The following is a 21445-nucleotide window of genomic DNA, read 5'->3' as shown; positions in this document are numbered from 1 at the left end:
ACAGCTCTGGCAAAAATTAAGAGACCACCACATCAAAACCCCGTCATGGGCAGCACAATCTCCAGACCTGAACCCCATTGAAAACCTCTGGAATGTAATCAAGAGGATGATGGATAGTCACAATCCATCAAACACCAAAGAACTACTTACAGTTTTGCACCAGGAGCAGTGTGAAAGACTGGTGGAAATCATGCCAAGACGCATGAAAGCTGTGATTAAAAATCATGGTTGTTCCACAAAATATTGATTTCTGAACTCTTCCTGAGTTAAAAGATTAGAATTGTTGTTTCTAAATGATTATGAACTTGTTTTCTTTGCATTATTTGAGGTCTGAAAGCCCTGGTTTTTTTTAAATTTTGACCATTTCTCCTTTTCAGAAAAAAAAAAACAAAATTTATTGCTTTGGAGACATGTTGTCAAAAGTTTATAGACTAAAAGAACAATTTACATTTTACTCAAAAATATACCTATAAAGAGAAAAATCAGACAAACGGAACATTTTGCAGTGGTCTCTTAATTTTTGCCAGAGCTGTATATATACAGAGCACATGCATACTAATGTATGCATTTGTGCTTTGTGTATACATGTGTGAGGTGCTCTCTGTATATATATATATATAGAGAGAGAGAGAGAGAGAGAGAGAGAGAGAGAGAGAGAGAGAACTCCACAAATGTAAATACAGAGCAGATATGTATACACAGAGCACATACATATATATATATATATATGCATATGCATGTATACATACATATATAAGTGTGTGTATAATTGCGTTGTCTGTATATAGATGTGCCCTGTGTACACGTACTGTATGTGTGTATGAATGTGCTCTCTCTATGTATGCATGTGTTTATGCATGTACACGCACGTGCTCTGTGTGTGTGCTATATGTACAGTGGGGCAAAAAAGTATTTAGTCAGTCAGCAATAGTGCAAGTTCCACCACTTAAATAGATGAGAGGCGTCTGTAATTTACATCATAGGTAGACCTCAACTATGGGAGACAAACTGAGAAAAAAAATCCAGAAAATCACATTGTCTGTTTTTTTAATCATTTTTTTTGCATATTATGGTGGAAAATAAGTATTTGGTCAGAAACAAACAATCAAGATTTCTGGCTCTCACAGACCTGTAACTTCTTCTTTAAGAGTCTCCTCTTTCCTCCACTCATTACCTGTAGTAATGGCACCTGTTTAAACTTGTTATCAGTATAAAAAGACACCTGTGCACACCCTCAAACAGTCTGACTCCAAACTCCACTATGGTGAAGACCAAAGAGCTGTCAAAGGACACCAGAAACAAAATTGTAGCCCTGCACCAGGCTGGGAAGACTGAATCTGCAATAGCCAACCAGCTTGGAGTGAAGAAATCAACAGTGGGAGCAATAATTAGAAAATGGAAGACATACAAGACCACTGATAATCTCCCTCGATCTGGGGCTCCACGCAAAATCCCACCCCGTGGGGTCAGAATGATCACAAGAACGGTGAGCCAAAATCCCAGAACCACGCGGGGGTACCTAGTGAATGAACTGCAGAGAGCTGGGACCAATGTAACAAGGCCTACCATAAGTAACACACTACACCACCATGGACTCAGATCCTGCAGTGCCAGACGTGTCCCACTGCTTAAGCCAGTACATGTCCGGGCCCGTCTGAAGTTTGCTAGAGAGCATTTGGATGATCCAGAGGAGTTTTGGGAGAATGTCCTATGGTCTGATGAAACCAAACTGGAACTGTTTGGTAGAAACACAATTTGTCGTGTTTGGAGGAAAAAGAATACTGAGTTGCATCCATCAAACACCATACCTACTGTAAAGCATGGTGGTGGAAACATCATGCTTTGGGGCTGTTTCTCTGCAAAGGGGCCAGGACGACTGATCTGGGTACATGAAAGAATGAATGGGGCCATGTATCGTGAGATTTTGAGTGCAAACCTCCTCCCATCAGCAAGGGCATTGAAGATGAAACGTGGCTGGGTCTTTCAACATGACAATGATCCAAAGCACACCGCCAGGGCAACGAAGGAGTGGCTTCGTAAGAAGCATTTCAAGGTCCTGGAGTGGCCTAGCCAGTCTCCAGATCTCAACCCTATAGAAAACCTTTGGAGGGAGTTGAAAGTCCGTGTTGCCAAGCGAAAAGCCAAAAACATCACTGCTCTAGAGGAGATCTGCATGGAGGAATGGGCCAACATACCAACAACAGTGTGTGGCAACCTTGTGAAGACTTACAGAAAACGTTTGACCTCTGTCATTGCCAACAAAGGATATATTACAAAGTATTGAGATGAAATTTTGTTTCTGACCAAATACTTATTTTCCACCATAATATGCAAATAAAATGTTAAAAAAACAGACAATGTGATTTTCTGGATTTTTTTTTCTCAGTTTGTCTCCCATAGTTGAGGTCTACCTATGATGTAAATTACAGACGCCTCTCATCTTTTTAAGTGGTGGAACTTGCACTATTGCTGACTGACTAAATACTTTTTTGCCCCACTGTATATATGTGCTATATGCATATGCTCTGTGAATACATGTCTGTGTATATATATGTGCTCTCTCAATACATGTGCATATGTGCTCTGTGTATACATGTGTATGTGCTCTGTGAATACATATGTGTATGTGCTCTTTATATACATATGAGCATGGGTATGTACTTTGTGTATATACATATACATGTCAGTATGTGCTATGTGTTTATGCATATCAAAAGTTCAAAATAATTACATATATACTCGACCCAAGTATAAGCTGAGGCATCTACTTTTGTCTGGGAAAACTTATTGACTCGGGTATAAGCTGGGTATGCATTGTCCCCTAATCCCTATTCTGGTATGCATGGTTCCTCATCCCCATCCTTGTCTGCATGGCTCCTTATTCCCATCCTTGTCTGCATGGCTCCTTATTCCCATCCTTGTCTGCATGGTTCCTTATCCCCATCCTTGTCTGCATGGCTCCTTATCCCCATCCTTGTCTGCATGGCTCCTTATCCCCATCCTTGTCTGCATGGCTCCTTATCCCCATCCTTGTCTGCATGGCTCCTTATGCCCATCCTTGTATGCATGGCTCCTTATCCCCATCCTTGTCTGCATGGCTCCTTATCCCCATCCTTGTCTGCATGGCTCCTTATTCCCATCCTTGTCTGCATAGCTCCTTATTCCCATCCTTGTCTGCATAGCTCCTTATCCCCATCCTTATATGCATGGTTCCTTATCCCCATCCTTGTATGCATGGCTCCTTATCCCCATCCTTGTCTGCATGGCTCCTTATTTCCATCCATGTCTGCATGGCTCCTTATTCCCATCCTTGTCTGCATGGCTCCTTATCCCCATCCTTGTATGCATGGCTCCTTATCCCCATCCTTGTATGCATGGCTCCTTATCCCCATCCTTGTCTGCATGGCTCCTTATCCCCATCCTTGTATGCATGGCTCCTTATCCCCATCCTTGTATGCATGGCTCCTTATTCCCATCCTTGTCTGCATAGCTCCTCATCCCCATCCTTGTATGCGTGGCTCCTCATCCCCATCTTTGTATGCATGGTTCCTTATCCCCATCCTTGTATGCATGGTTCCTTATCCCCATCCTTGTATGCATGGCTCCTTATCCCCATCCTTGTATGCATGGCTCCTTATCCCCATCCTTGTCTGCATGGCTCCTTATCCCCATACTTGTATGCATGGCTCCTTATCCCCATCCTTGTATGCATGGCTCCTTATTCCCATCCTTGTCTGCATAGCTCCTCATCCCCATCCTTGTATGCGTGGCTCCTCATCCCCATCCTTGTATGCATGGTTCCTTATCCCCATCCTTGTATGCATAGTTCCTTATCCCCATCCTTGTCTGCATAGCTCCTCATCCCCATCCTTGTATGCGTGGCTCCTCATCCCCATCCTTGTATGCATGGCTCCTTATCCCTATCCTTGTATGCATGGCTCCTTATCCCCAACCTTGTATGCATGGCTCCTTATTTCCATCCTTGTCTGCATGGCTCCTTATTCCCATCCTTGTCTGCATGGCTCCTTATCCCCATCCTTGTCTGCATGGCTCCTTATCCCCATTCTTGTATGCATGGCTCCTTATCCCCATCCTTGTATGCATGGCTCCTTATCCCCATCCTTGTCTGCATGGCTCCTTATCCCCATCCTTGTATGCATGGCTCCTTATTTCCATCCTTGTCTGCATGGCTCCTTATTCCCATCCTTGTCTGCATGGCTCCTTATCCCCATCCTTGTCTGCATGGCTCCTTATCCCCATTCTTGTATGCATGGCTCCTTATCCCCATCCTTGTATGCATGGCTCCTTATCCCCATCCTTGTCTGCATGGCTCCTTATCCCCATCCTTGTATGCATGGCTCCTTATCCCCATCCTTGTATGCATGGCTCCTTATTCCCATCCTTGTCTGCATAGCTCCTCATCCCCATCCTTGTATGCGTGGCTCCTCATCCCCATCCTTGTATGCATGGTTCCTTATCCCCATCCTTGTATGCATGGCTCCTTATCCCCATCCTTGTCTGCATGGCTCCTTATTTCCATCCATGTCTGCATGGCTCCTTATTCCCATCCTTGTCTGCATGGCTCCTTATCCCCATCCTTGTATGCATGGCTCCTTATCCCCATCCTTGTATGCATGGCTCCTTATCCCCATCCTTGTCTGCATGGCTCCTTATCCCCATCCTTGTCTGCATGGCTCCTTATCCCCATCCTTGTCTGCATGGCTCCTTATCCCCATCCTTGTCTGCATGGCTCCTTATTCCCATCCTTGTCTGCATAGCTCCTCATCCCCATCCTTGTATGCGTGGCTCCTCATCCCCATCTTTGTATGCATGGTTCCTTATCCCCATCCTTGTATGCATGGTTCCTTATCCCCATCCTTGTATGCATGGCTCCTTATCCCCATCCTTGTATGCATGGCTCCTTATCCCCATCCTTGTCTGCATGGCTCCTTATCCCCATACTTGTATGCATGGCTCCTTATCCCCATCCTTGTATGCATGGCTCCTTATCCCCATCCTTGTATGCATGGCTCCTTATCCCCATCCTTGTCTGCATGGCTCCTTATTCCCATCCTTGTCTGCATAGCTCCTCATCCCCATCCTTGTATGCGTGGCTCCTCATCCCCATCCTTGTATGCATGGTTCCTTATCCCCATCCTTGTATGCATGGTTCCTTATCCCCATCCTTGTCTGCATAGCTCCTCATCCCCATCCTTGTATGCGTGGCTCCTCATCCCCATCCTTGTATGCATGGCTCCTTATCCCTATCCTTGTGTGCATGGCTCCTTATCCCCAACCTTGTATGCATGGCTCCTTATTTCCATCCTTGTCTGCATGGCTCCTTATTCCCATCCTTGTCTGCATGGCTCCTTATCCCCATCCTTGTCTGCATGGCTCCTTATCCCCATTCTTGTATGCATGGCTCCTTATCCCCATCCTTGTATGCATGGCTCCTTATCCCCATCCTTGTCTGCATGGCTCCTTATCCCCATCCTTGTATGCATGGCTCCTTATCCCCATCCTTGTATGCATGGCTCCTTATTCCCATCCTTGTCTGCATAGCTCCTCATCCCCATCCTTGTATGCGTGGCTCCTCATCCCCATCCTTGTATGCATGGTTCCTTATCCCCATCCTTGTATGCATGGTTCCTTATCCCCATCCTTGTATGCATGGCTCCTTATCCCCATCCTTGTATGCATGGCTCCTTATCCCCATCCTTGTCTGCATGGCTCCTTATCCCCATCCTTGTATGCATGGCTCCTTATCCCCATCCTTGTCTGCATGGCTCCTTATCCCCATCCTTGTATGCATGGCTCCTTATCCCCATCCTTGTATGCATGGCTCCTTATCCCCATCCTTGTATGCATGGCTCCTTATCCCCATCCTTGTCTGCATGGCTCCTTATCCCCATCCTTGTCTGCATGGCTCCTTATTTCCATCCTTGTCTGCATGGCTCCTTATTCCCATCCTTGTCTGCATGGCTCCTTATCCCAATCCTTGTCTGCATGGCTCCTTATCCCCATCCTTGTCTGCATGGCTCCTTATCCCCATCCTTGTATGCATGGCTCCTTATCCCCATCCTTGTCTGCATGGCTCCTTATCCCCATCCTTGTCTGCATGGCTCCTCATCCCCATCCTTGTATGCGTGGCTCCTCATCCCCATCCTTGTATGCGTGGCTCCTCATCCCCATCCTTGTATGCATGGTTCCTTATCCCCATCCTTGTATGCATGGCTCCTTATCCCCATCCTTGTCTGCATGGCTCCTTATCCCCATCCTTGTATGCATGGCTCCTTATCCCCATCCTTGTATGCATGGTTCCTCATCCCCATCCTTGTCTGCATGGCTCCTTATCCCCATCCTTGTCTGCATGGCTCCTTATCCCCATCCTTGTCTGCATGGCTCCTTATCCCCATCCTTGTCTGCATGGCTCCTTATTTCCATCCATGTCTGCATGGCTCCTTATTCCCATCCTTGTCTGCATGGCTCCTTATCCCCATCCTTGTTTGCATGGCTCCTTATCCCCATCCTTGTATGCATGGCTCCTTATCCCCATCCTTGTATGCATGGCTCCTTATCCCCATCCTTGTCTGCATGGCTCCTTATCCCCATCCTTGTATGCATGGCTCCTTATCCCCATCCTTGTATGCATGGCTCCTCATCCCCATCCTTGTATGCATGGCTCCTTATCCCCATCCTTGTCTGCATGGCTCCTTATCCCCATCCTTGTTTGCATGGCTCCTTATTCCCATCCTTGTCTGCATGGCTCCTTATCCCCATCCTTATATGCATGGTTCCTTATCCCCATCCTTGTATGCATGGCTCCTTATCCCCATCCTTGTCTGCATGGCTCCTTATCCCCATCCTTGTCTGCATGGCTCCTTATTCCCATCCTTGTCTGCATGGCTCCTTATCCCCATCCTTATATGCATGGTTCCTTATCCCCATCCTTGTATGCATGGCTCCTTATCCCCATCCTTGTCTGCATGGCTCCTTATTTCCATCCTTGTCTGCATGGCTCCTTATTCCCATCCTTGTCTGCATGGCTCCTTATCCCCATCCTTGTCTGCATGGCTCCTTATCCCCATCCTTGTATGCATGGCTCCTTATCCCCATCCTTGTATGCATGGCTCCTTATTCCCATCCTTGTCTGCATAGCTCCTCATCCACATCCTTGTATGCGTGGCTCCTCATCCCCATCCTTGTATGCATGGTTCCTTATCCCCATCCTTGTATGCATGGTTCCTTATCCCCATCCTTGTATGCATGGCTCCTTATCCCCATCCTTGTATGCATGGCTCCTTATCCCCATCCTTGTCTGCATGGCTCCTTATCCCCATCCTTGTATGCATGGCTCCTTATCCCCATCCTTGTCTGCATGGCTCCTTATCCCCATCCTTGTATGCATGGCTCCTTATCCCCATCCTTGTATGCATGGCTCCTTATCCCCATCCTTGTATGCATGGCTCCTTATCCCCATCCTTGTCTGCATGGCTCCTTATCCCCATCCTTGTCTGCATGGCTCCTTATCCCCATCCTTGTCTGCATGGCTCCTTATCCCCATCCTTGTATGCATGGCTCCTTATCCCCATCCTTATATGCATGGTTCCTTATCCCCTTCCTTGTATGCATGGCTCCTTATCCCCATCCTTGTCTGCATGACTCCTTATTTCCATCATTGTCTGCATGGCTCCTTATTCCCATCCTTGTCTGCATGGTTCCTTATCCCCATCCTTGCATGTATCGCCCCCATGAGAAAATCATTAAAAAATACATCCTACTTACCTTTCCTGTACGCCTTCACAGCATCTCGTTCTGGTGCCAGCAGCTCCCGATCCTCTTTGGTTTATCAGCTCCTGCGGCAGGGTGATCTTTAGTTCCCACACATTAAGGTAATGAATATTCACCTCTCTCCACGCCACTGGGTCCTGCCGTCTGTGACCAGCTGATCCGCTGCTCCCCCTCCCCCGCCGTAAACTGGGACAATGACTCGTGTATAAGATGAAGGGGAATTTTCAGCACAAAAAAAGTGCTGAAAAACTCGGCTTATATATGGTATATCTAAGAAAACCCCAGAAAAGCAGTATAAGCAATACAAAATACATGATACAATCACAATTAATATCACCCATAGAAGACCATATAGTGTATTAGCCCAAACACCCAATGTGAATTGCTGTGGGACACAGCTTCATCAGGGAAATTGTGCTATATGTATATAAATAGGCCCTGTGAATACATGTGTGTGCGTATATATGTGCTCTGTCTATACATGTGTATATGTGCTCTGTGAATACATATGACTGTATGTGTTCTCTATATACATGTGAACATGTCTATCTGCTCTGTGTATATGCATATCAGTATATGCTATGTGGTTTTACATATGTGGGTATAACATACATTACAACGTGTGTGTGTGTGTGTGTGTGTGTGTGTGTGTGTGTGTGTGTGTGTGTGTGTGTGTGTGTGTGTGTGTGTGTGTGTCACGCTGGTGGGTGTGAACAAACTGTGCCACAAGACTTGTCCTGGAGGGGTGCGACTAAGTGTCTACTCAGTTTTTCACTAGAGCCCTTGATGGTGGGATTAGACTTGTGCCGCAGGTACCACTCCAGGGCAGTCCCCAGTACCACAGCAGCTGGCTTTAAGGGACAGGGATGCAGGTAAAGAGTCGGAGTGTCAGGCAGGACAGGAGTATGATCACTGGTAGAAAGGATGTGTATAAAGGAGAGAAAGAGATGCAATAACAACGTGCACACCTTGAATCATAAATCGTATTACAAAGTAACACTGTTTATTAAACCAAACACATTATAAAATCCAATTAAAATAACACAAAACCCAATGGACAGGTACAAAGACACAGGAAAATACAGTATGATCAGTATGGGATCACCATGAATAGATTTGCTTATGGGTGGTATATACCATTTCTCATAAGGATACTCTTGAACAGACACCTAAATAGGGGTCCAGAAATCAATGTTGACACTGTGTGAAGATTAGTTATCCAAAGAATCCAATAGGACATAAAGAGGTATGTGCAATCCAGGCAAGACAGATAATACAGCTGGCCCACAATTAGGGTAAAAATGTGAGTGCCAAACCTTACATAAATGCCCATATCAAGGAGAACCAACATCATCTAATATCAAAGTTCAAACATGATTATATCCAAGGAAAGCCCAGAAAAGCCATACAAAATACATGATATAATCACAATTAATATCACTCACAGAAGACCATATAGTGTCAGTATGTGCTATGTGTTTATACATATGCACGTATAACATATGGTACAATGTGTATGTGTGTCACGCTAGTGGGCGTGGTCTTGTCCTGCAGGGGCATGACTAAGTGGCTACTTGGTTCTTCACTAGAGCCCTTTGATGGTGGGATTAGGCTTGTGCAGCAGGTAGCCACCAGGTACCACTCCAGGGCAGTCCTCGGTACCACAGTAGCTGGCTCCAAGGGACAGGGATGCAGGTAAGGAGTTGGCATGTCAGGTGGGACATGAGCATGATCACTGGTAGAAAGGGTACTGGTGCTGGTTCAGACTGGAAACATTCTGCAATTTCAGGATCACAGGTGTTGTGAATTCTGTTGTCGGGCTCCCTCCTGTGGTCATGAATGGTACTTCGGCTGGTTCTGTCCATGGACTTCCTCTGGTGGGTGTTTCTGAGTTTCCTTTCACAGGTGACGAGGTTAATTCGTTAGCTGCTGCTCTATTTAACTCCACTTAGATCTTTGCTCCAGGCCACCTGTCAATGTTCCAGTATTGGTCTAGTTCACTCCTGGATCGTTCTTGTGACCTGTCTTCTCATCAGAAGCTAAGTTCCAGCTTGTATTTCTTTGGTTTGCTATTTTTTCTGTCCAGCTTGCTATTTAATTTGTTGTCTTGCTTGCTGGAAGCTCTGGGACGCAGAGGGAGCGCCTCCGCACCGTGAGTCGGTGCGGAGGGTCTTTTTGCGCCCTCTGCGTGGTCTTTTTGTAGGTTTTTGTGCTGACCGCAAAGTAACCTTTCCTATCCTCGGTCTGTTCAGTAAGTCGGGCCTCACTTTGCTTAATCTATTTCATCTCTGTGTTTGTATTTTCATCTTTACTCACAGTCATTATATGTGGGGGGCTGCCTTTTCCTTTGGAGAATTTCTCTGAGGCAAGGTAGGCTTTATTTTTCTATCTTCAGGGCTAGCTAGTTTCTTAGGCTGTGCCGAGTTGCATAGGGAGCGTTAGGCGCAATCCACGGCTATTTCTAGGTTGGTTGATAGGTTTAGGGATTGCGGTAAGCAGAGTTCCCACGTCCCAGAGCTCGTCCTTTATTATCAGTAACTATCAGGTCATTCCGTGTGCTCTTAACCACGAGATCCATTATTGTCCTGACCACCAGGTCATAACAGTACAGGTGGCCCAAAGTACTAATGCATCTCAATAGAGGGATAAGAGAAGTTCTGAGACCATTTTTTTTTCTTTGCAGTGTGTTTTGTCTCAATTTTCCCCTTTACCTCTGGGTGGTTCAGGACACTGGTGTAACCATGGACATTCAAGGTCTGTCCTCTTGGATGGATAATCTCACTACAAGGATACAAAACATTCAAGATTTTGTGGTTCAGAATCCGATGTCAGAGCCTAGGATTCCTATTCCTGATTTGTTTTTTGGTGATAGATCTAAGTTCTTGAATTTCAAAAATAATTGTAAATTGTTTCTTGCCTTGAAACCTCGCTCCTCAGGTGACCCTGTTCAACAAGTAAAGATCATTATTTCTTTGTTACGTGGTGACCCTCAAGACTGGGCATTTTCCCTTGCGCCAGGAGATCCGGCATTGCGTGATGTTGATGCGTTTTTCCTGGCGCTTGGATTGCTTTATGACGAACCTAATTCAGTGGATCAGGCAGAGAAAATCTTGCTGGCTCTGTGTCAGGGTCAGGATGAAGCGGAGATGTATTGTCAGAAGTTTAGAAAGTGGTCTGTGCTCACTCAGTGGAATGAATGTGCCCTGGCAGCAATCTTCAGAAAGGGTCTCTCTGAAGCCCTTAAGGATGTCATGGTGGGGTTTCCCATGCCTGCTGGTCTGAATGAGTCTATGTCCTTGGCCATTCAGATCGATCGACGCTTGCGTGAGCGTAAAGCTGTGCACCATTTGGCGGTACTATCTGAGCATGGGCCTGAGCCTATGCAATGTGATAGGACTTTGACCAGAGCTGAACGGCAAGAACACAGACGTCGGAATGGGCTATGTCTTTACTGTGGTGATTCCACTCATGCTATCTCCGATTGTCATAAGCGCACTAAGCGGTTCGCTAGGTCTGCCACCATTGGTACGGTACAGTCTAAATTTCTATTGTCTGTTACTCTGATTTGCTCTTTGTCATCCTATTCTCTTATGGCATTTGTGGATTCAGGCGCTGCCCTGAATTTGATGGACTTGGAGTATGCTAGGCGCTGTGGTTTTTTCTTGGAGCCCTTGCAGTATCCTATTCCATTGAGAGGAATTGATGCTACGCCTTTGGCCAAGAATAAGCCTCAGTATTGGACCCAATTGACCATGTGCATGGCTCCTGCACATCAGGAGGATATCCGCTTTCTGGTGTTGCATAATCTGCATGATGTGGTCGTTTTGGGGTTGCCATGGCTACAGGTTCATAATCCAGTATTGGACTGGAAATCTATGTCTGTGTCCAGCTGGGGTTGCCAGGGGGTACATGGTGATGTTCCATTTTTGTCTATTTCGTCTTCCACTCCTTCTGAAGTTCCAGAGTTTTTGTCGGATTATCGGGATGTATTTGATGAGCCCAAAGCCAGTGCCCTACCTCCTCATAGGGATTGCGATTGTGCAATTAATTTGATTCCTGGTAGTAAGTTTCCTAAGGGCCGATTGTTCAATTTATCTGTGCCAGAACACGCCGCTATGCGGAGATATATAAAGGAATCCTTGGAGAAAGGCCATATTCGCCCGTCGTCATCACCGTTAGGAGCAGGGTTCTTTTTTGTGGCCAAGAAGGATGGTTCTTTGAGACCATGTATTGATTACCGCCTTCTTAATAAAATTACAGTCAAATTTCAGTATCCTTTGCCGTTGCTGTCTGATTTGTTTGCTCGTATTAAAGGGGCTAGTTGGTTCACCAAGATAGATCTTCGAGGGGCGTATAATCTTGTGCGTATTAAACAAGGCGATGAATGGAAAACAGCATTTAATATGCCCGAGGGCCATTTTGAGTACCTGGTTATGCCATTCGGGCTTTCCAATGCTCCATCAGTATTTCAGTCCTTTATGCATGACCTCTTCCGAGAGTACCTGGATAAATTCCTGATTGTGTATTTGGATGATATTTTGGTCTTTTCGGATGATTGGGAGTCTCATGTGAAGCAGGTCAGAATGGTGTTCCAGGTCCTTCGTGCGAACTCCTTGTTTGTGAAGGGGTCAAAGTGTCTCTTTGGAGTTCAGAAGGTTTCATTTTTGGGGTTCATTTTTTCCCCTTCTACTATCGAGATGGACCCTATTAAAGTCCAGGCCATTTACGATTGGACTCAGCCGACATCTGTGAAGAGCCTGCAAAAGTTCCTGGGCTTTGCTGATTTTTATCGGCGCTTCATCGCTAATTTTTCTACTGTTGCTAAACTGTTGACTAGTGTTGAGCATTCCGATACCGCAAGTATCGGGTATCGGCCGATACTTGCGGTATCGGAATTCCGATACCGAGATCCGATACTTTTGTGGTATCGGGTATCGGTATCGGATACATAGAGATGTGTAAAATAAAGAATTAAAATAAAAAATATTGATATATTTACCTCTCCGGCGGCCCCTGGTGAGTCCGCGGGTAACCGGCAGGCTTCGTTGTTCAAAATCAGCGCTTTTAGGACCTGAGAATCACGTCCCGGCTTCTGATTGGTCGCGGGCCGCCCATGTGACCGCCACGCGACCAATCACAAGCCGCGACGTCACCGCAAGCTATTAACGCGCTCATTTTTAAAAATGAGCGCGTTAATGGCTTTCAAAGACGTAGCGGCTTGTGATTGGTCGCGTGGCCGCGACCAATCACTAGCCGCGACGTCACCGCAAGCTATTAACGCGCTCATTTTTAAAAATGAGCGCGTTAATGGCTTTCAAAGACGTAGCGGGTTGTGATTGGTCGCGGCCACGCGACCAATCACAAGCCGCTACATCACCGCAAGCTATTAACGCGCTCATTTTTGAAAATGAGCGCGTTAATGGCTTTCAAAGACGTAGCGGCTTGTGATTGGTCGCGTGGCCGCGACCAATCACAAGCCGCGACGTCACCGCAAGCTATTAACGCGCTCATTTTTAAAAATGAGCGCGTTAATGGCTTTCAAAGACGTAGCGGCTTGTGATTGGTCGCGTGGCCACGCGACCAATCACAAGCCGCGACGTCACCGCAAGCTATTAACGCGCTCATTTTTAAAAATGAGCGCGTTAATGGCTTTCAAAGACGTAGCGGCTTGTGATTGGTCGCGTGGCCGCGACTAATCACAAGCCGCGACGTCACCGCAAGCTATTAACGCGCTCATTTTTAAAAATGAGCGCGTTAATGGCTTTCAAAGACGTAGCGGCTTGTGATTGGTCGCGTGGCCGCGACCAATCACAAGCCGCGACGTCACCGCAAGCTATTAACGCGCTCATTTTTAAAAATGAGCGCGTTAATGGCTTTCAAAGACGTAGCGGCTTGTGATTTGTCGCGTGGCCGCGACTAATCACAAGCCGCGACGTCACCGCAAGCTATTAACGCGCTCATTTTTAAAAATGAGCGCGTTAATGGCTTTCAAAGACGTAGCGGCTTGTGATTGGTCGCGTGGCCGCGACCAATCACAAGCCGCGACGTCACCGCAAGCTATTAACGCGCTCATTTTTAAAAATGAGCGCGTTAATGGCTTTCAAAGACGTAGCGGGTTGTGATTGGTCGCGGCCACGCGACCAATCACAAGCCGCTACGTCTTTGAAAGCCATTAATGCGCTCATTTTTAAAACTGAGCGCGTTAATAGCTTGCGGTGACGTCGCGGCTTGTGATTGGTCGCGTGGCCGCGACCAATCACAAGCCGCTACGTCTTTGAAAGTCATTAACGCGCTCATTTTTCAAAAATGAGCGCGCTAATAGCTTGCGGTGACGTCGCGGCTTGTGATTGGTCGCGTGGCGGTCACATGGGCGGCCCGCGACCAATCAGAAGCCGGGACGTGATTCTCAGGTCCTAAAAGCGCTGATTTTGAACAAAGAAGCCTGCCGGTTACCTGCGCTGAGTTCAGGGGCCGCCGGAGAGGTAAATGTATCAATATTTTTTATTTTAATTCTTTATTTTACACATCCCTATGGATCCCAGGGCCTGAAGGAGAGTTTCCTCTCCTTCAGACCCTGGGAACCATGAGAATACCTTCCGATATTTGATGTCCCATTGACTTGTATTGGTATCGGATATCGGTATCGGCGATATCCGATATTTTTCGGGTATCGGCCGATACTATCCGATACCGATACTTTCAAGTATCGGACGGTATCGCTCAACACTACAGTTGACTGATTTGACCAAGAAGGGTGCTGATGTGGTCAATTGGTCTTCTGCGGCTGTAGAGCCTTTTCAGGACTTGAAGCGTCGTTTTTCTTCTGCCCCTGTGTTGTGCCAGCCAGATGTTTTGCTTCCGTTTCAGGTTGAGGTTGATGCTTCTGAGATTGGAGCAGGGGCTCTTTTGTCGCAAAGAAGTTCTGATGGCTCGGTGATGAAGCCATGTGCTTTTTTTTCTAGAAAGTTTTCGCCTGCTGAGCGTAACTATGATGTTGGTAATCGTGAATTGTTGGCCATGAATTGGGCATTCGAGGAGTGGCGTCATTGGCTGGAAAGAGCCAAGCATCGCGTGGTGGTCTTGACAGATCACAAGAATTTGACTTATCTTGAGTCAGCCAAACGGTTGAATCCGAGACAGGCTCGATGGTCGTTATTTTTTTCCCGTTTTGATTTTGTGGTTTCGTACCTTCCGAGCTCTAAGAATATGAAGGCTGATGCCCTGTCAAGGAGTTTTGTGCCTGACTCTCCGGGTGTTCCTGAGCTGGCGGGTATTCTCAAAGAGGGGGTAATTTTGTCTGCCATCTCCCCTGATTTGCGGCGGGTGCAGCAAAAATTTCAGGCTGATAGACCTGACCGTTGCCCAGCGGAGAAACTGTTTGTCCCTGATAGATGGACTAGTAGAGTTATCTCTGAGGTTCATTGTTCAGTGTTGGCTGGGCATCCTGGAATCTTTGGTACCAGAAATTTGGTGGCTAGATCCTTCTGGAGGCCATCTTTGTCGCGGGATGTGCGTTCTTTTCTGCAGTCCTGTGGGACTTGTGCTCGGGCTAAGCCCTGCTGTTTTCGTGCCAGTGGGTTGCTTTTGCCCTTGCCGGTCCCGAAGAGGCCCTGGACGCATATTTCTATGGATTTTATTTCGGATCTCCCCATCTCTCAAAAGATGTCGGTCATTTGGGTGGTTTGTGATCGCTTTTCTAAGATGGCCCATTTGGTACCTTTGTCTAAATTGCCTTCCTCCTCTGATTTGGTGCCAATGATTTTTCCAGCATGTGGTTCGTTTACATGGTATCCCGGAGAACATCGTTTCTGACAGAGGTTCCCAGTTTGTTTCAAGGTTTTGGCGATCCTTTTGTGCTAGGATGGGCATTGATTTGTCTTTTTCCTCGGCTTTCCATCCTCAGACAAATGGCCAAACCGAACGAACTAATCAAACTTTGGAAACATATCTGAGATGCTTTGTTTCTGCTGATCAGGATGATTGGGTATCCTTTTTGCCGTTGGCTGAGTTCACCCTTAATAATCGGGCCAGCTCGGCTACTTTGGTTTCGCCGTTTTTCTGCAATTCTGGTTTCCATCCTCGTTTCTCTTCAGGGCAGGTTGAGTCTTCAGACTGTCCTGGTGTAGATACTGTGGTGGATAGGTTGCAGCAGATTTGGACTCATGTGGTGGACAATTTTACATTGTCCCAGGAGAAAGCTCAACGTTTCGGTAACCGCCGGCGCTGTGTGGGTCCCCGACTTCGTGTTGGGGATTTGGTTTGGTTGTCGTCTCGTTATGTTCCTATGAAGGTTTCCTCTCCTAAGTTTAAGCCTCGTTTCATTGGTCCGTATAAGATTTCTGAGGTTATCAATCCTGTGTCATTTCGTTTGGCCCTTCCTGCTTCTTTTGCCATCCATAATGTGTTCCATAGGTCGTTATTGCGGAGATACGTGGTGCCTGTGGTTCCATCTGTTGATCCTCCTGTGTTAGTTGAGGGGGAGTTGGAGTATGTGGTGGAGAAGATTTTGGATTCTCGTGTTTCGAGACGGAAACTCCAGTACCTGGTCAAGTGGAAGGGTTATGGTCAGGAAGATAATTCCTGGGTTTTTGCCTCTGATGTTCATGCTGCCGATCTGGTTCGTGCCTTTCATTTGGCTCATCCTGGTCAGCCTGGGGGCTCTGGTGAGGGTTCGGTGACCCCTCCTCAAGGGGGGGTACTGTTGTGAATACTGTTGTCGGGCTCCCTCCTGTGGTCATGAATGGTACTTCGGCTGGTTCTGTCCATGGACTTCCTCTGGTGGGTGTTTCTGAGTTTCCTTTCACAGGTGACGAGTAGTGTTGAGCATTCCGATACCGCAAGTATCGGGTATCGGCCGATATTTGCGGTATCGGAATTCCGATACCGAATTCCGATACTTCCCGCGTATCGGATACCGGAATCGGAAGTTCCCAGAATTCAAACTGAACGCAGCAGCCAATGAGGAATGATTGGAAGTGTGGGCACATCCTGTTTAGCATGGTGGGCATGTAAGTACTGGCAAGGCTTGGATTGGCTGCTGAAATGATGTCACTCTGCACTATAAAAAACGCTGCCGCCATTTTGCGCTCACTCTGCTGTGATTTCAGTTAGGAACAGGACGCTGTGTTCTAACTGAGGGCCAGTCGAGCTAGCTAATTGCTTTATTTTCCTTTCCAAAGGCTAATTTAGCAAAACGCTGTGTGTTCTTCACTGTTCACCTTGCTCTTGCCTTGCAGCGCTGTTTTAACAGCGTTCTGCAAGGTCTCTGTGTGTGTGTGTGTGTGCAGCTCACTCTGTAGTCTGTGTGCAGCCATATACCCGGTTGTATTCAGCTCAGGGGGGGTTCACACTGCCTCACACAGTTGTCCTTTTTTGCTCTTAGTGCAGCCTGCTGCACATTTTTTCTCAAATTTCCTATTAGTGTTTTTCCACCAGTCTCCAGCTCTATTGTGGAAAAACACTACATAGGATAACCTAGAGGGGGGTTTTTGGGCCTTGCAGCGCCGTTTACGGCTGTCTGCACGGTCTCCGTGTGAGCCCAGCTCGCCCTGTAGTCTGTGTGCAGCCATAGCCGGTTGGATTCAGCTCAGGGTTCGTTACTGGCTCATACCTTGAGAAAAATTTTACTTTTTTTCAAATAGTGCAGCCTGTTTAAAATTTGAAAAAAAAAAATTCCTATTAGTGTCTTTCCACTCGTATCCAGCTAAATAGTGGAAAAACACTATATAGGATAACCTAGAGGAGGGTTTTTTGGCCTTGCAGCGCCGTTTACGGCTGTCTGCACGGTCTCCGTGTGAGCCCAGCTCGCCCTGTAGTCTGTGTGCAGCCATAGCCGGTTGGATTCAGCTCAGGGTTCGTTACTGGCTCATACCTAGAGAAAAATTTTACTTTTTTTCAAATAGTGCAGCCTGTTTAAAATTTGAAAAAAAAAAATTCCTATTAGTGTCTTTCCACTCGTATCCAGCTATATAGTGGAAAAACACTATATAGGATAACCTAGAGGAGGGTTTTTTGGCCTTGCAGCGCCGTTTACGGCTGTCTGCACGGTCTCTGTGTGAGCGCAGCTCGCCCTGTAGTCTGTGTGCAGCCATAGCCGGTTGGATTCAGCTCAGGGTGCGTTACTGCCTCATACCTTGAAAAACAATTTCCTTTTTTTCAAATAGTGCAGCCAGTTTAAAATTTGAAAAAAAAAATTCCTATTAGTGTCTTTCCACTCGTATCCAGCTAAATAGTGGAAAAACACTATATAGGATAACCTAGAGGAGGTTTTTTTGGCCTTGCAGCGCCGTTTACGGCTGTCTGCACGGTCTCCGTGTGAGCCCAGCTCGCCCTGTAGTCTGTGTGCAGCCATAGCCGGTTGGATTCAGCTCAGGGTTCGTTACTGCCTCATACCTTGAGAAAAATTTTACTTTTTTTCAAATAGTGCAGCCTGTTTAAAATTTGAAAAAAAAATTTCCTATTAGTGTCTTTCCACTCGTATCCAGCTAAATAGTGGAAAAACACTATATAGGATAACCTAGAGGAGGGTTTGTTGGCCTTGCAGCGCTGTTTACAGCTGTCTGCACGGTCTCTGTGTGAGCGCAGCTCGCCCTGTAGTCTGTGTGCAGCCATAGCCGGTTGGATTCAGCTCAGGGTGCGTTACTGCCTCATACCTTGAAAAACAATTTCCTTTTTTTCAAATAGTGCAGCCTGTTTAAAATTTGAAAAAAAAAATTCCTATTAGTGTCTTTCCACTCGTATCCAGCTAAATAGTGGAAAAACACTATATAGGATAACCGAGAGGAGGGTTTTTTGGCCTTGCAGCGCCGTTTACGGCTGTCTACACGGTCTCCGTGTGATTTAAACTAGCTCTGTAGCCCGATCTGCACCAAAAAAAAAGTTAAGTTCACCAAACACAACTTAACACTTGTGTAGGCCACATTTGAAAAATAATAAAGTTTAGTCCACAATTTACAACATTAGTGTTTCTTACACCTGTTAGGAGGAGCATTTCAGGAATAAGCACACTAAGGCCTTAGTACTTTTCTGCTTATCTTTATCTGTCAACCAAGATGAAGAGGGCAGGGAGTAAGGCACGTGGGCGTGGGCGCGGAGCAGGGAGAGGAGCAGGGAGAGGACGTGGTGATTCTGTGCCTGCTGCGGGCGCCGGTGACTCGTCGTCACTCAGTTTCAGCAGGGAACAGTCCTTCATGCGCAGCTTTGTCGGAGAGCGCCGTGCACCGCTGCTACGTGAAGACCAAATTGAAGCCGTTGTCGGGTGGATGGCAGCTAACGCCTCGGCATCGACTTCAGTTAGTACCACATCCGCTCAGGCACAGAGCACTGGAGAGCAGCCATCTGTCTCTTCACCACCTGCCAAATTGGCCAGGCAGTCAGAGAGCCCAGGACAGGAGCCGTCTCTACTTCTGTTCTCTGAATCTCTTGGCTTGGAAACAGGGAGCCAGCCAAGCAGCATTGGAGAAATGGAAGAAGAGGCAGTGTGCAGTGATGCCCAAAAGCTTTATCTCTCTGACTCTGAAGAGGCAGGTGGGCCAGTGCCTCCGGTGACCACAGCGCAGTACGCATCTGATGATGAAACTCAGGTGCCGCTTTCTGATGCGTACTGTGCTGCCGAGACTACCCAGGAGGAGCAGTTGGTGGCAGAGGGTAGTGGAGATGATGAGGTCCTTGACCCATCGTGGCGTGAGGAACAGGAAGGTGGTGGGAGCAGCTCTGAGGAAGAGCTTCCCCTTACGGGCCAAAGAGGGAGAGGGAGGGGGAAGACTGCGGAGCCTGTAGCCTCCACTTTGGCACCCGTTAGGAGCCTGTCTCTTTCCAAAGCCAAAAAGGGCGCTCCCAAGACTTGCAGTGCCTGGTCCTTTTTTGACACAGTTGCAGATGACATTTGTTTTGTCAAATGCAAGCTGTGTCATCAGAAAGTAAAAAGAGGTAAAAGTGTCAGCAACCTCAATACCACAAATATGTGGAAACATGTGCGGAACAGGCACGCGGTGGAGTTACAGAAACACAGTGAAGACGTAGGCCAACCAACAGCGGCAGCTACCACCTCTTCATCTCGTGTTGCCTCTTCCTCCACTGTTGTCCAGAGACCTAGTGTAATTCCACCCACAGCACCACCTTCCCAGTCATCCTCACACTCCCAGTCTACTCTACAGCCATCGGTAGTCCAGGCATGGGAGAAAAGGCGGGCATTCTCGGCCAACCACCCCCGAGCACAGGCTCTGAATGCAGGCATTGCCAAACTGTTGTCCCTGGAAATGCTCTCGTTCAGGCTGGTGGAGACTGACAGCTTCCGTGACTTGATGGCATTGGCAGTCCCACAGTACAAGGTGCCCAGCCGCTTTTACTTCAGCAGGCAGGCTGTCCCTGCCCTGCACAGGCATGTTGAGGCAAGCATAAAACATGCGCTACTGAACGCCGTCAGTAGCAAGGTCCACCTCACCACCGATGCGTGGACCAGTCAGCATGGACAGGGGCGATATGTTTCCCTCACTGCCCATTGGGTTAATGTTGTTGAGCCAGGTACAGATCGTGCGAGTGGCGCAGGACGTGTCCTGCCCACTCCAAGGATTGCAGGAATCCAGTCTGTACGCATCGACTCCTCCTCTTACACCAGTTCCTCTGATTCCTCTCTGCAGGATCCGTCACAGTCCACCTCCACATGGACTCGTGAACGTTTACCTATGACCGACATGAGCACAGCCGTGGCCAACTAGTTTCATTGGGGCATCGAAGCCACACAGCGCAGGAGCTCTGGAATGCCATCAAGCAGGAGAGCGATGTGTGGTTACTGCCAGCGAATCTCCAGCCAGGCATGGTAGTGTGTGACAATGGCCGAAATCTGGTGGCAGCTTTGGCCCTTGGCAACCTCATTCACATCCCATGTCTGGCACATGTGCTCAATTTGGTTGTGCAGAGTTTTCTGAGGGACTATCCGGATCTTGATGCCCTGCTGCACAAGGTCCGCCTAGAGTGTGCTCACTTGCGGCGTTCCAGCTTGGCCAGATCCCGCATTGCTGCTCTGCAGCGCCGATTCCGCCTTCCGGAACACCGCATCATATGTGACCTACCTACCCGGTGGAATTCCACGTTACATATGTTGGAGCGGTTGTGTGAGCAGCAGCAAGCAGTTATGGAGTACCAGCTGCATCAGGCGCAAAGAAGTCGCAGTCAGCGCCGATCAGACTTCACAACCACAGAGTGGGCCACTATGAAGGACGTCTGCCAGGTTTTGCGTCCTTTTGATTATTCCACGCGGATGGCAAGTGCAGATGATGCACTAGTCAGCATGACTGTCCCCCTTATCTGCCTGCTTCAGCAAACTTTGCAAGGGTTAAGGGATGATGTGGTGGAAGAGGTGGAGGATGAGGAGTCACCTTTTCCATCAGCTTCTGGAGAGTCAGCGCCACGTGGTTCCTCACAAAGGGGTACGCAGGGGCCAATTTGTGAGGAGGATGAGGAGGAGTCAATGGAGGAGGAAGAGCTCTGTCCAGAGGAGGGAGCGACACAATTGTCCAGTGGTCAGTGTGTACAGCGAGGGTGGGGTGATGACGAGCGGGCAGAGATCATGTCTCAAGCAGGGGACAGCGTTTCTGGGCCAGTTGGCACTCTGCAGCACATGGTGGATTTCATGCTGCAGTGCCTGAGAAACGAC

This window comes from Ranitomeya imitator, chromosome 3, assembly GCF_032444005.1.
Source record: "Ranitomeya imitator isolate aRanImi1 chromosome 3, aRanImi1.pri, whole genome shotgun sequence".
Classification (NCBI taxonomy): Eukaryota; Metazoa; Chordata; class Amphibia; order Anura; family Dendrobatidae; genus Ranitomeya; species Ranitomeya imitator.
This window is presented reverse-complemented; position numbering follows the sequence as displayed.